The 19,918-nt window shown below is 49.3% G+C and overlaps 1 protein-coding gene and 1 long non-coding RNA gene across 2 annotated transcripts in view; one reads left to right on the top strand and one right to left on the bottom strand.

The window, feature by feature from the left end:
• Window positions 1-19,918, bottom strand: part of arhgap22a (Rho GTPase activating protein 22a) — a 385,586-nt gene that overhangs the window by 255,162 nt on the left and 110,506 nt on the right. The window lies entirely within an intron of this gene.
• The window catches only part of LOC140403619 (uncharacterized), a 64,431-nt gene that overhangs the window by 33,182 nt on the left and 11,331 nt on the right, over window positions 1-19,918 (top strand). The window lies entirely within an intron of this gene.

The raw sequence follows: 19,918 nt of genomic DNA, 5'->3' as shown, positions 1-19,918 counted from the left end.
TAAGGTATCTGCGTGACCGAGATGGCGTTCTGACTGAGATTGCGCTCACGCCTCAGTCCTCACTCACACTCCCTCACCCTCTCACATTCACCCTCACGCAAAATCACCTGGAAATCATCAATTTACAATGGGCGGGGAGACAGGTAACAGCGACTCTGTCAGAAGGTCTGGTTCTGACAGAATGCCTAATGGTGACTGGGAGAACAAGATTGTTGGAGATGTGATCGGGCGACGGGATTTGCTCTTGATATTATTTTATTTCCAAATGTCAGCATCTGCCTTATTCAAGCTGTGAAACAGTTGCAGCAGAGGAAGGCATCTTTACCACAGCTTGATGTGTCAAGCCTCTGGAAGCTGCAACACTACAGAATGCCTTAAGTGTGCATATTATCAATTTGCAGCTACTTTTTCTCTCTCTCTCTCCCTGTAACATGCACACGATAACTTCCCCTCAATTGTAGCGACATTTATTTCCGATCCCATTATCATGCCCATCTGATGATTGGATCCCATCTGTCCGCAGCTGTCGGCAGGGTAGCACAGTGGTTAGCACGGCTGCCTCAGTGCGCCAGGGACCCCGGTTCGATTCCGGCCTCGGGTGACCGTCTGTGCAGAGTCTGCACGTTCTCCCTGTCTCTGCGTGGGTTTCCCCCACACAGCTGCTGACCCGTGAAAAATAATTAACGGCGGAAAGACTATGAGTGTGAAGGCAGCACAATTGTGCACAGACATCACTCCCCAGGCACATTTGTTAATTTTGAGCCCTGCCCTTTCATCCGTCACTGGATATAACCCGGGTTCTCGGCCCCTCAAGGTAGCAGTGCCGGACCTTGGATTTCACCATTGGTAGCTGACTTTTCTTGATTGTGAGGGTCATAGAGCCTTACGGCACAGAAAGAGGGTCTTTGACCCACCGATCCACACTGGCCATCAAGCACCTATCTATTCCAATCCCATTTTCCAGCATTTGGTCCATAGCCTTGCATGCTACGGCGTAGTAACTACTCATCTAAATGCTTCTTAAATGTTATGAGGGTTCCCGCCTCTACCACCCTTTCAGGCAGCGAGTCCCAGATTCCCACCACCCTCCGGGTGAAAAGATTTTCCTCACATCCCCTCAAAGTATTCTACCCCTTACCTTAAATCTATGCCCCCTGGTTATTGATTCCTTTACTAAGGCATACGGTTTCTTCCTATCTACCCTCAATAAGTCCCTCATAAATTTGTACACCTCAATCTCAGCCTCCTCTGCTCCAACAACAACAACCAGCCTCTCTTGATAGCCGAAACGTTCCAGCCCAGGTAACATCCTGGTGAATCTCCTCTGCACCCTCTCCAGTGCAATCGCATCCTTCCTATAGTGTGAGACCAGCACTGCATACAGAACTCTAGCTGTGGCCTAGTGAGCATTCTATACAGCTCCATCATAACCTCCCTGCTCTTATCATAGAATTTACAGTGCAGAAGGAGGCCATTCGGCCCATCGGGTCTGCACTGGCTCTTGGAAAGAGCACCCTACCCAAGGTCAACACCTCCACCCTATCCCCATAACCCAGTAACCCCACCCAACACTAAGGGCAATTTTGGACACTAAGGGCAATTTATCATGGCCAATCCACCTAACCTGCACATCTTTGGACTGTGGGAGGAAACCGGAGCACCCGGAGGAAACCCACGCACACACGGGGAGGATGTGCAGACTCCGCACAGACAGTGACCCAAGCAGGAATCGAACCTGGGACCCTGGTGCTGTGAAGCAATTGTGCTATCCACAATGCTACCGTGCTGCCCTACAATGCCACCGTGCTGCTTATATTCTATGCCTCAGCTAATAAAAGCAGGAATCCCATAAGCCTTCTTAACCACCTCATCTACCTGTCCTGCTATCTCCGGAGACCTATGAGCATGCACATCAAGGTCTCCCTGGTCTTCTGTACTTCCTAGGATCCTACCGTTCATTGTGTATCCCCTTGTCTTGTTAGTCCTCCTAAAATGATGTCATTCTGTCAACTCAGCTGGTTGCAGACACCATTATCTCAGACCTTGCCTCAGGCACAGCTCGTGAACTGGCTAGCCCAAGCCACCCAAGTTCAAGTTTCTTTGGTTCCACGACGTGCTTGACCGTGCGCCTAGAGCAAGGGCTGCTTAAACCTTCTGTTTTTTAAGAAAAGAAAGGGTTTTGCTCCATTGCACTTGTAACACTATCCCACCTTTTGAGTGCAATTCATTACAGCGCCTCTGTCGCCTGACAGTAACAGACAATATCCAGCAGTGGCAGACGGGCTGACCTGTGAATAGCTCAGATACAACAGATCGGAAAGGAAAACCTTACCTCGCACGACTGCTGGTAAACCCAGACAGGCCTCTTTGTAAATACAGACCCCACCTCACTGTAGCTAAAGGATTATTCGAGGTATGAAATAGATCTCCTCAGTAACTTAATATTCTGTCTACTGGAGAACTGTGAAATGTTGTTACCCTGTTCTACTCAAATGTTCTGGCATGTTTTCCAACAAAGCCAATGATAGAATAACTGAAGTTGCATTGAGATACAATATGATTAATTGATTATTCAATCACACCTTCCTGACGGGTTGACAGGGAAATTTATTTCTTGAGCAGTACCAGTTCAGCTTGATTGAAAATACTCGAATAGACATAGAATAGGGTGGCAAAATGGTTAGCACAGCTGTCTCGCAGCGCCAGGGGCCCGGGTTCAATTCCAGCCTTGGGTGATTGTCTGTGTGGAGTTTGCACATTCTCCCCGTGTCTGTGTGGGTTTCCTCCGGGTGCTCCGGTTTCCTCCCACAGTCCAAAGATGTGCAGGTTAGGTGGATTGGCCGTGCTAAAATTGCCCCTTAGTGTCCAAAAGGTGTTTGGTGTGGTTACGGGGAAAGGGTGGGGTCATGGACTTAGGTAGGGTGCTCTTTCGGACGGTTGGGGCAGATTCAATGGGCCGAATGGCCTCCTTCTGCACTGTAGTGATTTTCTAATAATCCCGTGAGTTCCCAATGTGTTTGGCGATAGCTATTATGATAAGGAAAAGGCAGGGTGGAAACATATTGTTATCATCTCGGTAAAAGCCAGGAACATATTTATTCATATGTTTTAAGAAGCCAGGAGACCAAATATTTAATTAAAGAATGAAGCCACAAGGTTAACGGTTTAAAACAAAAGAATTTTACTGAACAACAATAAAAGAACATTAATATTCATATCTACACGCTATCTTAAATAGTCATTCACATTAAAGATATTAAAGGTACTCTGAGCACAGTTACTTCTTTTCCAAAGTGAACTTCTTAACTCAAATTTCCCTCAGGCAGGATTGGCAGCTAAACGTTCCAGGATTTATATGTTTCAGGCGGGATAGAGGGGGATGTAAAAGGGGTGGTGCAGTTGCGCTACTGGTTAGGGAGGATATCACAGCTGTACTACGGGAGGACACCTCAGAGGGCAGTGAGGCTATATGGGTAGAGATCAGGAATAAGAAGGGTGCAGTCACAATGTTGGGGGTTTACTACAGGCCTCCCAACAGCCAGCGGGAGATAGAGGAGCAGATAGGTAGACAGATTTTGGAAAAGAGTAAAAACAACAAGGTTGTGGTGATGGGAGACTTCAACTTCCCCAATATTGACTGGGACTCACTTAGTGCCAGGGGCTTAGACAGGGCAGAGTTTGTAAGGAGCATCCAGGAGGGCTTCTTAAAACAATATGTAGACCGTCCAACTAGGGAAGGGGCGGTACTGGACCTGGTATTGGGGAATGAGCCCGGCCAGGTGGTAGAAGTTTCAGTGGGGAGCATTTCGGGAACAGTGACCACAATTCAGTAAGTTTTAAAGTGCTGGTGGACAAGGATAAGAGTGGTCCTAGGGTGAAATGTGCTAAATTGGGGGAAGGCTAATTATAACAATATTAGGCGGGAACTGAAGTACCTAGATTGGGGGCGGATGTTTGAGGGTAAATCAACATCTGACATGTGGGAGGCTTTCAAGTGTCAGTTGAAAGGAATTCAGGACCGGCATGTTCCTGTGAGGAAGAAGGATAAATATGGCAATTTTTGGGAACCTTGGATAATGAGAGATATTGTAGGCCTCGTCAAAAAGAAAAAGGAGGCATTTGTCAGGGCTAAAAGGCTGGGAACAGACGAAGCCTGTGCGGAATATAAGGAAAGTAGGAAGGAACTTAAGCAAGGAGTCAGGAGGGCTAGAAGGGGTCACGAAAAGTCATTGGCAAATAGGGTTAAGGAAAATCCCAAGGCTTTTTACACGTACATAAAAAGCAAGAGGGTAGCCAGGGAAAGGGTTGGCCCACTGAAGGACAGGCAAGGCAATCTATGTGTGGAGCCAGAGGAAATGGGCGAGGTACTAAATGTATACTTTGCATCAGTATTCACCAAAGAGAAGGAATTGGTAGATGTTGAGTTTGGAGAAGGGCGTGTAGATAGCCTGGGTCACATTGAGATCCAAAAAGACGAGGTGGTGGGCCTCTTGAAAAATATTAAGGTAGATAAGTCCCCAGGTCCTGATGGGATCTACCCCAGAATACTGAAGGAGGCTAGAGAGGAAATTGCTGAGGCCTTGACAGAAATCTTTGGATCCTCACTGTCTTCAGGTGATGTCCCGGAGGGCTGGAGAATAGCAAATGTTGTTCCTCTGTTTAAGAAGGGTAGCAAGGATAATCCAGGGAACTACAGGCCGGTGAGCCTTATGTCAGTGGTAGGGAAATTACTGGAGAGAATTCTTCGAGACAGTATCTACTCCCATTTGGAAGCAAATGGACGTATTAGTGAGAGGCAGCATGGTTTTGTGAAGGGGAGGTCGTGTCTCACTAACTTGATAGAGTTTTCCGAGGAGGTCACAAAGATGATTGATGCAGGTCGGGCAGTGGATGTTGTCTATATGGACTTCAGTAAGGCCTTTGACAAGGTCCCTCATGGTAGACTAGTACAAAAGGTGAAGTCGCATGGGATCAGGGGTGAGCTGGCAATGTGGATACAGAACTGGCTAGGTCATAGAAGGCAGAGAGTAGCAATGGAAGGATGCTTTTCTAATTGGAGGGCTGTGACCAGTGGTGTTCCGCAGGGATCAGTGCTGGGACCTTTGCTGTTTGTCGTATATATAAATGATTTGGAGGAAAATGTAACTGGTGTGATTAGTAAGTTTGCAGACGACACAAAGGCTGGTGGAATAGCAGATAGCGATGAGGACTGTCAGAGGATACAGCAGAATTTAGATTGTTTGGAGACTTGGGTGGAGAGATGGCAGATGGAGTTTAATCCGGACAAATGTGAGGTAATGCATTTTGGAATGTCTAATGCAGGTAGGGAATATACAGTGAATGGAAGAACCCTCAAGAGTATTGAAAGTCAGAGAGATCTAGGTGTACAGGTCCACAGGTCACTGAAAGGGGCAACACAGGTGGAGAAGGTAGTCAAGAAGGCATACGGCATGCTTGCCTTCATTGGCCGGGGCATTGAGTATAAGAATTGGCAAGTCATGTTGCAGCTGTATAGAACCTTAGTTAGGCCACACTTGGAGTATAGTGTTCAATTCTGGTCGCCACACTACCAGAAGGATGTGGAGGCTTTAGAGAGGGTGCAGAAGAGATTTACGAGAATGTTGCCTGGTATGGAGGGCATTAGCTATGAGGAGCGGTTGAATAAACTTGGTTTGTTCTCACTGGAACGACGGAGGTTGAGGGGCGACCTGATAGAGGTCTACAAAATGATGAGGGGCATAGACAGAGTGGGTAGACAGAGGCTTTTCCCCAGGGTAGAGGGGTCAATTACTAGGGGGCATAGGTTTAAGGTGAGAAGGGCAAGGTTTAGAGTAGATGTACGAGGCAAGTTTTTTACACAGAGGGTAGTGGGTGCCTGGAACTCGCTGCCGGAGGAGGAGGTGGAAGCAGGGACGATCGTGACATTTAAGGGGCATCTTGACAAATACATGAATAGGATGGAAATAGAGGGATACGGACCCAGGAAGTGTAGAAGATTGTAGTTTAGTCGGGCAGCATGGTCGGCACAGGCTTGGAGGGCCAAAGGGCCTGTTCCTGTGCTGTACATTTCTTTGTTCTTGGTTCTTTGTTCTGCACTCATTTGACTTGCAACCCCAAAACACAAATTGGATACTCATCAAAATATGCAAGATTAACCACTTGATCTGAGTATTGTGTCAAAGATTTGTATAAGGTTTGAGATTTCTTGGGCCTTCCACTTACTTCCTGCAAGGTTTCCCCTTCAAGTTTCCTCCAACAGTCCCACGGTTGTAGACTTCTTTTTGACATTGGTGTTTCTATCATCTTTAGCATTGCCACTTTGGTTCAGAACTCTCCTGGCTCTACTATTCTTTAACTCTGGAGCCCTGCATCTCTGCCCCTCCTCAGCTTGGTTATCCCAGAAGTCTAACTCACTGTTAGCAGTCCTTCAGTCAACAAGAGGTTTGAACTCAGCACACTGAATTTCAAATAAACTCTGACGGAAAGAGATGCTCCTTATTCCGAGGCCAGATTGTTCTATAAACGAAAAGCCCTACTCGAGACTAGAGCCACACTCACAATCTACTCACTGCTTTAATTAACCTGTTGTTGTCTCTTTGATAATCAATTGTTTACCTCCCAGGTGACTTGGTCGCATGATCATTTGCTAGAAAACTAGGTGCTTCATCAGAAATCAACTCTTTGAGAAACGTAGTTTAAAAGGGGACCATAAGCCCATATTATACATGGATTTTTTATCCCCAAAGACACATGGGCCTTCACAGTATCGATACATGTCCTGTGACGTTCCTGTTTCTGACGGATTTGTCCCGTGACTACCCTTGTCTTCCTCATGGATGAATGGACTGAGACTCTACGATGTCTGCAACCGTCTGAATAATGGTAGCTCTGATCCAGGGGAATGGAAACCTGGTAGGGGAAGGATTGTCCAGCATGGAGGCAATCTCACTGTCACAGTTTGTCACATTGTGGGCCAAGTTTTCAGCTTGTAGCCTGCAGTTATACTCATAGACTGTGTGCATTGTGAATGGTGCTAGTTACATACAGTGCTGTAGGCTATTGATCAACCTGAACCCAACTTGACAAGAGGAACCACTGCTTGTTATTTCAGCACAGGCCAGATGCTGCCCATCATATCTCTCGCTCTTTGTGATTCTGTATTGTAATGCAGATAGAAAATTGTAAGGTTGTACAACAAACGTTGGCGATCTTTGTTGGTGCCATTCTTTAAAATTTCTTCTCTACTACTGTCACCAGCTGTGAGTGAAGCCTACCCTGGCAGAAGAACTACTTGCGGGTTTCTGCCAGTGTGTGTGAGAGAGCGGTGCGAGGTGGCTGTACTCCCCCCCCCCCCCCCCCCCCCCCCCCCCCCCGTGGAGGTACCTGGTTTCAGTTCTCCATCCTCAAGCACACTTAACACTGGCTTGGGAAGGTGGCATTGCAAACTCATCGCAGAGTACGAAGGCAGAGAGTGGCAGCTAGAGAGAGCCGGAGACAGGGTCATTGAATATCTTTAAGGTGGAGGCAGGTTGATTCTTGACTAACAAGGGAGTCAAAGATTTATCGAAGATCGACGGAATGTGGAGTTGAGACCATAATCAGGTGATTTTGTTGAATGGCGGGATAGGCTCGAGGGCTGAATGGCCTCCTCCTGCTCCTAATTCGTATGCCTGTCCGATCGTATATTGGACGTACTGGGATTGTACTGAACAATTACATAGTTAGATTCAACCTGGTACCTAACAGCAGATGACACACACCATACACGTGTCCACCAGCTGATCCTGAGGGGTCAGGGAGACAGCTGGAATGTCACGAGGAAAGATTCATACTGGCACTTGTAATTGTGAGGTGGTTAAAGATCAATATTAAGTCAAATTATTGTCCTTCTAGGGCGGCTCGGTGGCGCATTGGTTAGCACTGCTGCCTCACGGCGCCGTGGACCCGGGTTCGATCCCAGCCCCGGGATCTGGTCGGTGTGGAGTTTGCACATTCTCCCTGTGTCTGTGTGTGTCTCACCCCCACAACCCAAAAAGATGTGCAGGGTAGGTGGATTGGCCACGCTAAATTGCGTCATCATTGGAAAAAAAATTATTGTCCCTCATTTTCATGGTCCCTTTTCAGCTCAGTAATACGACAGACAATCTTCTTAATGCACGGTATTAAGTTTCTCCTTGTATCCACACTGAACGTATCTCGGCTTTTGTTGGTTTTGAAGATTTTATGCGAAGGTCGACCAGGTCTCATTATTCCATCGGGTTGAATCTTGACGGGGTTGGGCCGCATGGGTAGCAGTGGGATGGGAGCATTTTCTGTCAGGAAACCCAGAAGATCAGCTTTTCGCCACATTTTTTGAGTTTTGACGCCGCGGGAAGCATAGTTTTGCTTTGACATGTTCCTCGCGGATGTGATTATTGGTAGTTCTAGGCAGCATTGGCGTTATAGGGAAAACAAATGTGAATGCCGCGGTTGGAGGTGCCGCCATTGCGGATAAAGGCTTTCGTCGACATTGTTGTTGTCGTCACCATCCCTCCGCAGGATGGCATCGCTGAGGCGCTGGAGAATTTCCTATCAGTAGTGTCTCTGCAGGCTCAAAGTCAAGTGGGAAGACAGAGCAACAAACTCCGGCATGCTCACCAAAGCCAATTCCGCCGGCATCATAATGATGATCGTGCAACTCTGCATCCGCGTACCAAAGAAACGGCTCCCAATGCAAATCTATGAATTATAATTTAAGGGTGGAATCCCATCTCAAGGAGGAGAGGGAAAACGTTTTCAGGGCACTCTGAAGGCTTCATTGAAGAGGGGATGAATTGTTATCGGTGCGTCCAACGGAATGTCACAAATCATAACATGGGAGCAGCTCATCCAACAGGCGGTAATGCCGTTGGGAATGCACCGCATAAACTCTGCAGCGGATCAGCGGCGGCAGTGGAAGGAGAGAGAGAAGAATCTTGGCTCGAGAGTTCCCCCACTTCCTTGGGCCCTCTCTGCCCAAAGGCCTGTGGTTCCAGGAATAGTCTGGACCGCCCGAGACAGCAGATTGTGAAGCCTGGCGGACGTAATTCTCCTTTCGAGGGACTGACGATGAGGATGGTGCCTTTCAGATGAGATGTTTGAACTGAGGCCCCATGGGTGGGTGGGTATAAAAGACCCCATGGCACAATATGAACATGTGACTCCCTATTAGCCTGGCAATATTTAATCCCTACATCAGCATCACTGACTTTACAACATATATAAATGCAAGTATTTCTTTATTTATAAACACCATTCACAACTTCAGGGTGTCTCAAAGTGCATTACAGTTCCTGAAATATTTTCCAATGTTGAAATCATTGATCTAACATAGGAAATGCCGCAGCCAATTTAGGCACAGTAAGCTCACACACAGGAATGAGATATTAAGCCAGTAACCTGTTTCAGTAATGTTGGCGAACAAAGTGGGAGTAGACATTGGAACATAGATTTCCTGCAGTGCAGAAGGAGGCTATTCAGCCCATTGAATCTGCACCGACCCTCTGAAAGAGCACCCCTCAAGGGCCCACTCCCCCACCTAACCTGCGCGTCTTTGGACTGTGGGAGGAAACCGGAGCACCCGGAGGAAACCCACGCAGACACGGGGAGAACGTGTGAACTCTACACAGTCACCCAAGGCCGGAATCGAATCCGGGTCCCTGGTGCTGTGAGGCAGCAGTGCTAACCATTGTGCCACCATGCCGCCCGTCACTGTGAGCAGAATTTCCCTTGTTCCAGTGACGGTGGATTTTGGAGCTATTTCACCCGCGGAGCCACATGAGAAACCCATGATATCAGCTGGAACGTTGGTTTAATGTTCTGCCCAATATCATTCCCTATTGATTCCAACAAAACCAGTGTTCTTTGATGTATTCCTTGACAAGTAACCAAGTCGCTGGGTTAATTGCTCCCATTTCAATCTTGCACTGTGTCATCTAAATCAAACACATTGATTGTGTTGCCGACATGTAACAATCGCCTAGCAGATACCATTAAACTATTGGTTGATACATTCCCCTTTCCCGCTGTGAGTTTGTGTAAAGAAAGTGCTTTGCACTTAGAAATATGCTGCTATGCATCTAATTGTTAAAAAAAACTGTCAGAAAAACCTCCACCGCACTTAATTGTGTTGTAAGTACTTACCATTGACAGGAATTTTGAGATGCACTGACAGGATGTTTGGGTGACATGACAGGAAATTTGGGTGACACTGACAGGAATTTTGGGTGACACTGACAGGAAGTTTGGGTGACACTGACAGGAAATTTGGGTGACACTGACAGGAAGTTTGGTTGACATGGCAGGAAGTTTGAGCGACATTGACAGGAGGTTTGGGTGACACTGACAGGATGTTTTGGTGACACTGGTAGGAAGTTTGGGTGACACTGACAGGAAGTTTGAGTGACATGACAGGCAGTTTGGGTGACATGACAGGAAGTTTGGGTGACACTGACAGGAATTTTGTGTGACACTGACAGGAAGTTTGGTTGGCACTGACAGGAAGTTTGGGTGACACTGACAGGAAGTTTGGGTGACATGACAGGAAGTTTGAGCGACACTGACAGGAAGTTTGGGTGACATGACAGGAAGTTTGGGTGACATGACAGGAAGTTTGGTTGACACTGACAGGAAGTTTGGTTGACACTGACAGGAAGTTTGGGTGACATGACAGGAAGTTTAAGCGACACTGACAGGAAGTTTGGTTGACACTGACAGGAAGTTTGGTTGACACTGACAGGAAGTTTGGGTGACATGACAGGAAGTTTGAGCGACACTGACAGGAAGTTTGGGTGACATGACAGGAAGTTTGGGTGACATGACAGGAAGTTTAAGCGACACTGACAGGAAGTTTGGGTGACACTGACAGGAAGTGTGTTCTGTACACAAGACGTTTAGTGTGCTCACATCGCCGTTGCTATGCAAACCAAATATACTGCACAACTCCCAGACTGAAGAAACTATCAACAAGATTTAACTTTCTGTAAATTTTACCTAAATGTAAATCAGAACCAATGCAAATGAAAAATGCGCGAATAGGTGAATGATACTTCACATTATAAAGGCAAATTTAACTTTAAATAGCTAATGCCTCAAAGATTAGTCTTCCAGAATCACAAGGAATGCGCTATTGCCCTTCAGCGTGTATGACACTGGCTACAGAGTTCCACATATGCTGTTCTTCAAGCAGGGTAGGTCAGGTTTCCTATCTGATAACCGCTTTCACCCACAAGCTTCATGGGTAGGATTATCATCAGTAAGGCACACTTCTACAAATTGTCTCTCTCCCTTGGGTGATGACGGTCCTGATGTAACAATTATGCAGAGGAGATTTATCTGTGCTTGGAGAGTTTTACTTATGAAGAGAGACTGGAATAGACTGGGATTGTTCTCCTTGGAGCAGAGGAAACTTTCAATGTTTTTTTGTTTTTCAAATTTAGAATACCCAATTCTTTTTTTCCAATTAAGGGGGCAATTTAGCGTGGCCAATCCACCTACCCTGCACATCCTTTTGGGTTGTGGGGGGTTGTTGTACCCTCAATAACGACGCTTAGAGAGTAAAACGGTAAAGAAGGTTTTAATAAGCTCAGAACTAGCCTGGTGCTGAGACGGGTGCTTACTGGGTGCCGCCCACAAGGCGGCCCCTTATATACGGCTCCCAGGTGGGTGGACCCGGAGGCGGAGTTCCCAGGGTTCCAAGCCCGGTCTTAAAGGGGACATCACCTCACATGATGATAAGGGTACAGTAATACAGTAACCGTTCACCACAGGGGTGAGACCCACGCAGACGCGGGGAGAATGTGCAAACTCCACACGGGCAGTGACCCAGAGCCAGGATCGAACCCAGGTCCTCGGCGGCGTGAGGCAGCGGTGCTAACCTTTCTTTCCAATGTTGGGAAGAGGCCGGCTCCTGCAGCCTTAGGCAGTTCTCGGAAGGGCAGAGCTTCTAAAGTACACTAACTAGGAATGTCTGAGGGACACGGCGTTGTGCCCCTCAAATGCCCTTATGACTTTGAGAGCACGATGGCCATTAGAGTACACTTTCTCTTCAATAAGAACTGAACAACCAAAGCTAATCTCTGGGGTGCCAGACAAGGACATTTGTGGGGGCACAGCTGGTTTGCAGCGATGTCTGATTAACGCAGGCTACTGTCATTGATTTTTATTGCTGTGTGAAATGAAGGAAATGAAAGCAGTTTGGCGGCGATCGTTAATTAGTTTGCCTCTGACTGGCTCGGCGAGCAGCTGATGATTAACAATCACCTGAACGGCCCAGTTACGTTTGCCCAGCAGGCTGCTGCCTCGTCAGCCGACACTGAAGCACGGCCTCACCTCAGAAGGTCAATGTATGAGCAGTCCGCAGCATTAAAAAGGGAAGCTGGCGAAGGCTTCAGCGCTCCGAAGGTGGGGCAGGTCTCCATTCAGCTTGCACTGTTGAACCCGGCAGAGATAGAGACCCAGCTCCCGATTGTCCACGTCGACCTTTACTCCCGTCTGGCTCGGTGTTTGCTATTTCAAGGCTCCCAGCTGAAATCCGAATCGGACAGGCCACGGCAGATGACCTCGCTCAGAGTTTGGTGGATAACCATTCGGGCCAGCGGATTCCGAGTCATCCAGGCGAGGGAGGTTTCAAGTCTGCTCACCATCAGGGAGGGGGACATTTGACGCACTCCCCTTGGGACATTCCGGTGGGGGTGGGGTCGGTTTGAAAACCACAGTCCTTGGAGGCCATCTCGGGATCTTGGTACCCCCGGGACGGATTGACATTTTCAAAGTGCTGGCCGGTGGGGGAAGGGGGGGGGGGGGGAGAGGTTTGGGGGGTAGGTTTAGGGGGGGAGGTTGTGAGAGGGGGGTTTGTGAGGTGGGTGTTGTCATGTTGGGTGCTCTGCTACACAGATGAACCAACACGGTTGCGGATGGTACAACTCAGTTTTATTACTAACAATATTTACAATGGTAAACTGGTTACTGTGGTTACTGTGAATCTGTGCACCTATCCCTAACACTATCCTGGAGTGGCACTCAGCACATGGTGGATGTCTGAGTGGCTTGCTGTGAGCTCTGTGCCCTGAGCTGTCTCCTGCTGGAATGACCGGGAAGTGTCGTGTTCCCCGTTTTATAGTGCGTATGCTCTTTCCTGTGATTGGCTGTGGTGTTGTGTGTGTATTGATTAGTCCGTTGATCTGTCCATCAGTATGTATGTATGTTTGCACCATGATGTTTACCTGAATATCATGACAGGTGTTGCGGGGGGGTTGAATGGACAGGAACCTCACTCACCATTATTTTCTGACCCATTAAGCTCCTGCAGGAGCTTGTTAATAGACCAGGGTGCTCGGGGATGCCAGTTTTTATAGCTGGTTTGGGAAGACCTAAACAGTCTGGTGCATGTTAGTGCATAGATGTCAGGTTCGCCAGAGAACAGTTCTTTTGATGGTCGATGTTACGGGGCCCTTGGGACATTACCTCAGTTTGGGTCAGTTCCCCTCAGTTTTGAGTCAGCCAGTTCCTGTCCCCTGGAGGTGATCGCCGTCACTAGCTCGGTCCTGAACTCAGCTCCTGCCCAATTAAGATATTTAGTGTTGGATTAGCGACACAGCTGAGGCATGGGGATGCGGATCCAGAATTCATTCAGGTGCTGAGTTCCCGGTCCTCGCTTTGACAATCCCTCCAGGCCACTGTGGAGCGACCTAGGCCAGTGAGTGGGCCGCATTAGTGGGCCTCCTTCATCCCAGTAGGCCGCAAGATTGAAATTGAGCTTGTTCACTAACCATGACCCCATTGTGGCCATCTAAAATGGCCGCCCGCAAAGGATAATGGGAACTGCGGTCAGGTTGGGACACAGATGATAGACAGCCCCTGTGTATTGTACAGAGGAAACCAGACCTACACAGATACTTGCACCTGCTAAAGGTCAATCACCTATCTCCCCAGGACAATGGGACTCAGATTGAAACATAGCAGTAGTGACAGACTCGGGGGCACCTATTCACCTTATTTGGGAGTGCGTAAGTGCCTTGGACAATAACAACTAGTGATGTGTTGGGTATGCCGGGTCTGCGGGGACTGCGTTTGCTGCAGCAGTGAGAGAGACAGGCTTCCAACACTTGAAGAAATGCAACTCAATTTTATTGAACTCTTAACTATCATACATACTTTAACTGTGGGTTGACACTATGCTGACTTGACTGGAGACCTGAGGCTAACCTGACCAGACTATCTTACTACCACATGGTGTATGTTCTAGTTGCTGTTCACGGGCTCTGACTGTCTCAGAGGCTGGATCCCAAGAGAGCGGGAAAACTAGTGCCCACTGGCTTTATAGTGGTCGTGTCCTGTCTGTTGATTGGCTGCTGTGTTCTGTGTGCTCACTGGCCATCCTGTGTGTCAATCACTGCCTGTCTGTGCACCATCATATACCTGTGTGTATATTATGACAACTAGGACCCGCCTCTAATTGGTCAGAACCGATTAGGGTGATCAAAATCCCATCCATCCATTGGATCCCGAGTTGGGACCGCCCAAAAGAATGCGAAAGATCGGAGGATAAGAGGAACTGCGCGACCAACATTCTATCCTTTCGGACCGGCCTCTGCCCCACCAACTGTAGCATATCGACCAGCCAAGTTCAGGGACCCGCAATCGCTACCTGAAGGACGAGCTGCAGCCTAGACGTACCTGACAACTTCCAGCCGCCACACGTGGGGATTCAGATAAAGGCCTTGTCTAACCTGCACAGAAACGGTCACTTGAAAGTTAAGTAAAGATCATTTAAGCTGTTAGGTATAGTTTAATATGTAGCCACGTGTAGATTATTACGCATAGAACCAAGCCTATGCTTAATAATAAATGGTAATTGAACTAATATACTGGTTGTGTGGTCATTTGTCCAATACACGGAACGTACACGCGTCTTGTGGTTATTATTAATAAAGATAAAAGAGCAACACCATGAATAAGATCAAATTCATTTCATACACACCAATTATTTCATAATGCGTTTGAGAAAATGCCATTGGCGTGTTTGGAAGGATTTTGCAGGTTGACATTCAACCTGTTTGGCCGCGTTATGAACGCACTTTCCTTGGCCGTCAAGTCCTGGGGTGGGACTCGAACCCAGAGCTTCTGGCCCAGAGGCAGGTACACTAACCCACTGCACCGCAAGACCTCCAAATGTAGCTCCTTTACTGTAGTACAATGTTGCAAGGAGCTCCCTGAGAGCATTATTAAACACAATGGGGTCTCCAAGCCCCATATTAGGACAGTCTTGGTGTGAAAGAGGTGGGCTTTAAGGAGGATGGAGAAGTACAAAGGTGGACAATTTGAGGGAGGAGCTCCACATAGTAACGCCTACACAGCTGACAATGGCGGGAGAAGGGAATCAGAGATGTACACAAGATCACAAGTGGAGGAATGTGGAGATCCCAGAGGGTTGTGGGGGTGGAGCAGCATACAGAGAGAAGGAAGGGGGGGGGGGGGGGTGGAGGGGTGGGGGCAATGTCTTGGACGTATTTGAACACGGGTGAGAATCGTAAACTTCAAAAGTCACTGGGCAGGCAGCCAGAGAAGGGCAGCGTCAATCATGGATGAAGAGAGTATGTCGAGAGCGAGGGGACAGGCGGCAGAGCTTTAGATGAATTCAGGTTGGCAGAGAGTGGAAGATGGGCGACCGGCTAGAAGACGGTCAGGATAGTCGAGTCTGGAGTTGATGGAAGCACGGATGGGAGTTTCAGCCGCAGTTGGGCGGAGCTGGGTGTTACTACGAAAGTGGAAGTCGGCCCTTTTGCTGACCGGCAATAAATAGAGGCTCAGCAATTATGCAACAAGATTACACAATGCAGTAGGGCGAATCACATCAAACTGTGCCATTGCCTCATGTACAGGTGCTATCTCACTGATCAACCCTGTTCTCCTCATTCCAAAAGGCAATAAAAAAGAGCCTTTGCACCTTTTATATTTACCAACATTTTCACATTCACTTTCGTTCCTTACGCAAGGGAAAGTGATGCTAATCATTTGTTCTTCCGTGGCAAGTAATAACATTAAAACAGTGCGGCCAACATATGTATAGATCAAGTGTCACAGTCCTTTGAACCATGGTAGGAAGCATTTGCCTTAGAGTCCATGCTTCAAAATGGCGGATACGCTGCTGTAAATATTGGCGTTCCAAGCTTTCACAAATTGACGCAAATTGAATCGTGGCAAATCAGCGAGACTGATGATAAGTCGATGATTGAGCATCTGTGAAAGCGCATTCTTTATTCTGCTCCATGTCACACCACCGACCTCAACTGAGCTGCCATTTTAAATGTGTTGGTTTACAAGGAGGGAGATGACGTTCCGACTTGGTGGGTTTGCAATGTTGTTTCTGCCTCTCAGCTTTCTCTCCCTTTTTCTCCTCCCTTGATTCTTATCTGCAGGCAGTAATCCAGACTTCATCATCATTCCAGGCTTTGAGTTTGTCATCCAAAAACGTCAAACTAACTTGGAAATAATAGGTCAGTTTTTAACCACCTTTCCTCACGCTGCAGTGATGCTGAAAGCGTGAATTGATTTTTTGATTAACGGGGTGGATGAGGAGAGAACAGCGCCTTACCGTGTCAGGGTGTATGAAGCTCTCCGTGCTCCCAGAGTCGATTAAGCAGGACGTCTCGTGCCCGTTGATTAGTACTGTCGTTGTAGCAGTTGAGAGTGTTCGAGGCCGGGACTGGTCCAGGGTCACCGAGGCTAATCTCAGCAGTTGAGTGTTCTCTTCAGGCGGTGTGTGGTCAACCGAGCTGGGGTCCTGGGAGTCCATCCAAGATGGCGGCTCCTATTGGTTGCACATGGCTGGGGGTGCCCATCCATCGAACGTGGCGTCCGCGGGACAAGATGGCAGCGCCCGGGGGCCGCACATGGCCCTGGAGTAGGAAGACGGCGGCGCCCGCTGGCCGCACGGGACCGTGGAGAGGTTTGTGGTGGCGGTCCGCATTCGCTGCCGGAGACCGCGGCGACCGCACGGGCCTGGCATACCACCACGAAGTGGCCCTTTTTACCGCATCCCTTGCAGGTGGATGCGCGGGCCGGGCAGCGCTGCCGGGGCTGCTTGGCCTGCACGCAAAAGTAGCAGCGGGGTCCCTCGGTGTTGCCAGGCCGCCTTGCAGCACAAGCTTGTGGGGGGATGTCTCGGGGTAAGCTGCGGAGGGGTTCCACGCTACCCAGGGGGCTGCCGCGCAGTCGGGAACGTAAGCGCGGGCATTTCTGGAGGACACATCCAGGGAGCCTGCAAGGGCCTGTGCCTCCTTGAGGCCTAGGGTGTCTTTTCCCAGCAATCGCTGGCGGAGTTGGGAGGACAGCATACCTGCCACGAAAGCGTCCCGGATCAAGAGTTCTGTGTGGTCGCTTGCCGAAGCCTGTGGGCAGCTGCAGTTTCGCCCCAACACCAGGAGTGCACGGTAGAATTCTTCCAGCGATTCCCTAGGGATTTGTCGCCTCGTTGATAGCAGATGTCAGGCGTAGACCTGGTTTACCAGGCGAATATAATGTCCTTTTAGCAGCTCTATTGCTGCATCAAAGTCTTCCGTGTCCTGGATGAGGGTGTAAATTTCCAGGCTCACCCTCGAGTGCAGGATTTGCATTTTCTGTTCTCCCGTGGGTGTGTTTTCGGCCGTTCCGAGATATCCTTTAAAACACGCCAGCCAGTGCTTGAAGATTGTCGCTGAGTTCGCCGCGTGGGGGCTGAGTTGCAGACACTCCGGCTTAATTCGGAGCTCCATCCTTTTAAATCTAGCATATTAAATTGATGCACGATCAATGAACACTAAAGCGAGGTTGTAGTCCAACTGAAGGCTTTAATAAGCTAGATGTTTCCCCCAGCAGCTCAGATACAGAATAAAGGCTGCTGGGGCGGCACAGGCTCTTATACCCCGCCTTGCAAGGCGGAGCTACCATGCAGCTTGACCAATAGGAAACATACAATATCTACCAATGGTGTTCCAGCATTACCAGGTACCGTAATACCTCTACACAGACTACCACAGGGAGGCCGGGAGGTTTCTGGACCGTAGGGCCAGCTGGACGGCCCTCCATACCGTCCCATTCTCCCTTTCTACCTGTCCGTTTCCCCGGGGGTTATAGCTTGTCGTTCTGCTGGAGGCGATAGCCCTGCTGAGCATGAACTGACGCAGCTCATCGCTCATGAATGAGGATCCCCTGTCACTGTGGATGTAGGCGGGGAAACCGAACAGGGTGAAGATTGTGTTGAGGGCTTTAATGACAGTGGCAGACGCCATGTCGGGTGGGATGGCAAAGGGGAATCTGGAGTATTCGTCGATCACACTGAGAAAATATGTGTGACGATCGGTGGAGGGGAGGGGGCCTTTGAAGTCCACGCTGAGGCGCTCAAAGGGGCGTGAGGCCTTCAGCAGGCGTGTGCGGTCCGGCCGGTAGTAGTGCGGCTTGCACTCCGTACAGACCTGGCAGTCCCTGGTGATTGTCCGTACTTCCTCAATGTAGTAGGGCAGATTTTGTGCCTTAATGAAGTGGTCCAACCGTGTGACTCCTGGGTGACAAAGGCTGTCATGCAGGGCCCGGAGTCGGTCTACCTGTGCGCTGGTGGTGCCCATGTGCTGAGGGGTAGACAAGATGGCGGCGCCCGAAGATCTTGAGGGTTACAAAATGGCGGCGCCCATGGAACGCACATTGCGGGGGTGGAACAAGATGGCGGCGCCCATGGAACGCACGTGTTGCGCAGAGGGGAAGATGGTGGTGCCCAGTGGCCGCACATGGTCTGAGGGGGGCGGAATGGCGATGCCCATTGTCCGTGACCGAGGGGGGTGGGGGCGATAGCGGCTACTGAGCGGGACTGGCGAAGTGGCCCTTCTCCCTGCAGGCTTTACAAAGGGCAGCGTGGGCCAGGCAACGTTGGCGGGGGTGCTTCTGTGGCCGTAAAAATAGCATCCGGAGTCCTCGGGGTTCGCTGGCTGGCGTGCAGCGCAGGCGTATTGGGTGGGCAGCGCCCCCACTGGGGCATCTGTCTGTGGGGTCCGCGAAGCGTAGGAGGGGTGGGCCGCGCGGCTGGGGGGTAGGACTGGACGCTGCGCAGGGCGACCATAATGGAGAGCACTAGCGTTTTAGTCTCTGCGAGGCCCTTCTAGGAGTTGCTGCCGTATGCGATCTGACCCAATTCCAGTCACAAAAGTGTCCCGCATAAAGAGGTCTGAGTGTTCCTTGGCCGTAACGGCCTGACAGTCACAGTCCTGGACTAGTGGGATTAGGGCTCGCCAGAAGTCTTCTATGGACTCACCAAGGAGTTGAGAGCGAGTGGCGAGTGCGTGCCTGGTGAAGAGCGTGTTCGTTTTCTGTGCGTAGTTGTCCTTGAGTAGAGTCATGGCCTCAGCGTAGTTCGGCGCGTCCTGGATTAACGGGAAAATTTTGGAGCTCAACCTGGAATACAAAATCTGAATCTTCTGAGCCTCCGGAACAGGGGTTGGTGCCGCGTTGATATACGCTTCGAAGCAAGCTAGCCAGTGCTGGAAGTCCTTTCTGGCATTGCTTGAGTGGAGATCCAGCTGCAGGTGATCCGGTTTGATACTGTAGCGCACAAAGACTCACGAGAGACGAATAGAGATGAAGTCGATGAGGCTTTATTAAGCGTGACTTGTTCCCCGCAGTTCTGCAACAGACTGGCCTGCGGGGGAGAACTCCTGGTTCTTATACTCCGCCTTCAGGGCGGAGCTAGAGATCAACAGCCAACCAGGACCCGGGATCTGGCAGCCAATGACATCACGGCTTCACAGTCCCACATGACCCCTAATGCATACTACCACATTCACCCCTTGTTAAAAATGAACCCAGCGGGGTGGTGCTTCGCATGGTGGTAGGGGTTTACAAGGCTGGTCCTGGGAGGAAAAAAAACTTTTGC

This window comes from Scyliorhinus torazame, chromosome 28 (assembly GCF_047496885.1).
Source record: "Scyliorhinus torazame isolate Kashiwa2021f chromosome 28, sScyTor2.1, whole genome shotgun sequence".
Taxonomy (NCBI): domain Eukaryota; kingdom Metazoa; phylum Chordata; class Chondrichthyes; order Carcharhiniformes; family Scyliorhinidae; genus Scyliorhinus; species Scyliorhinus torazame.
The sequence above is the reverse complement of the archived record's forward strand: the minus strand, read 5'-3'. Positions and strand labels throughout refer to the sequence as shown.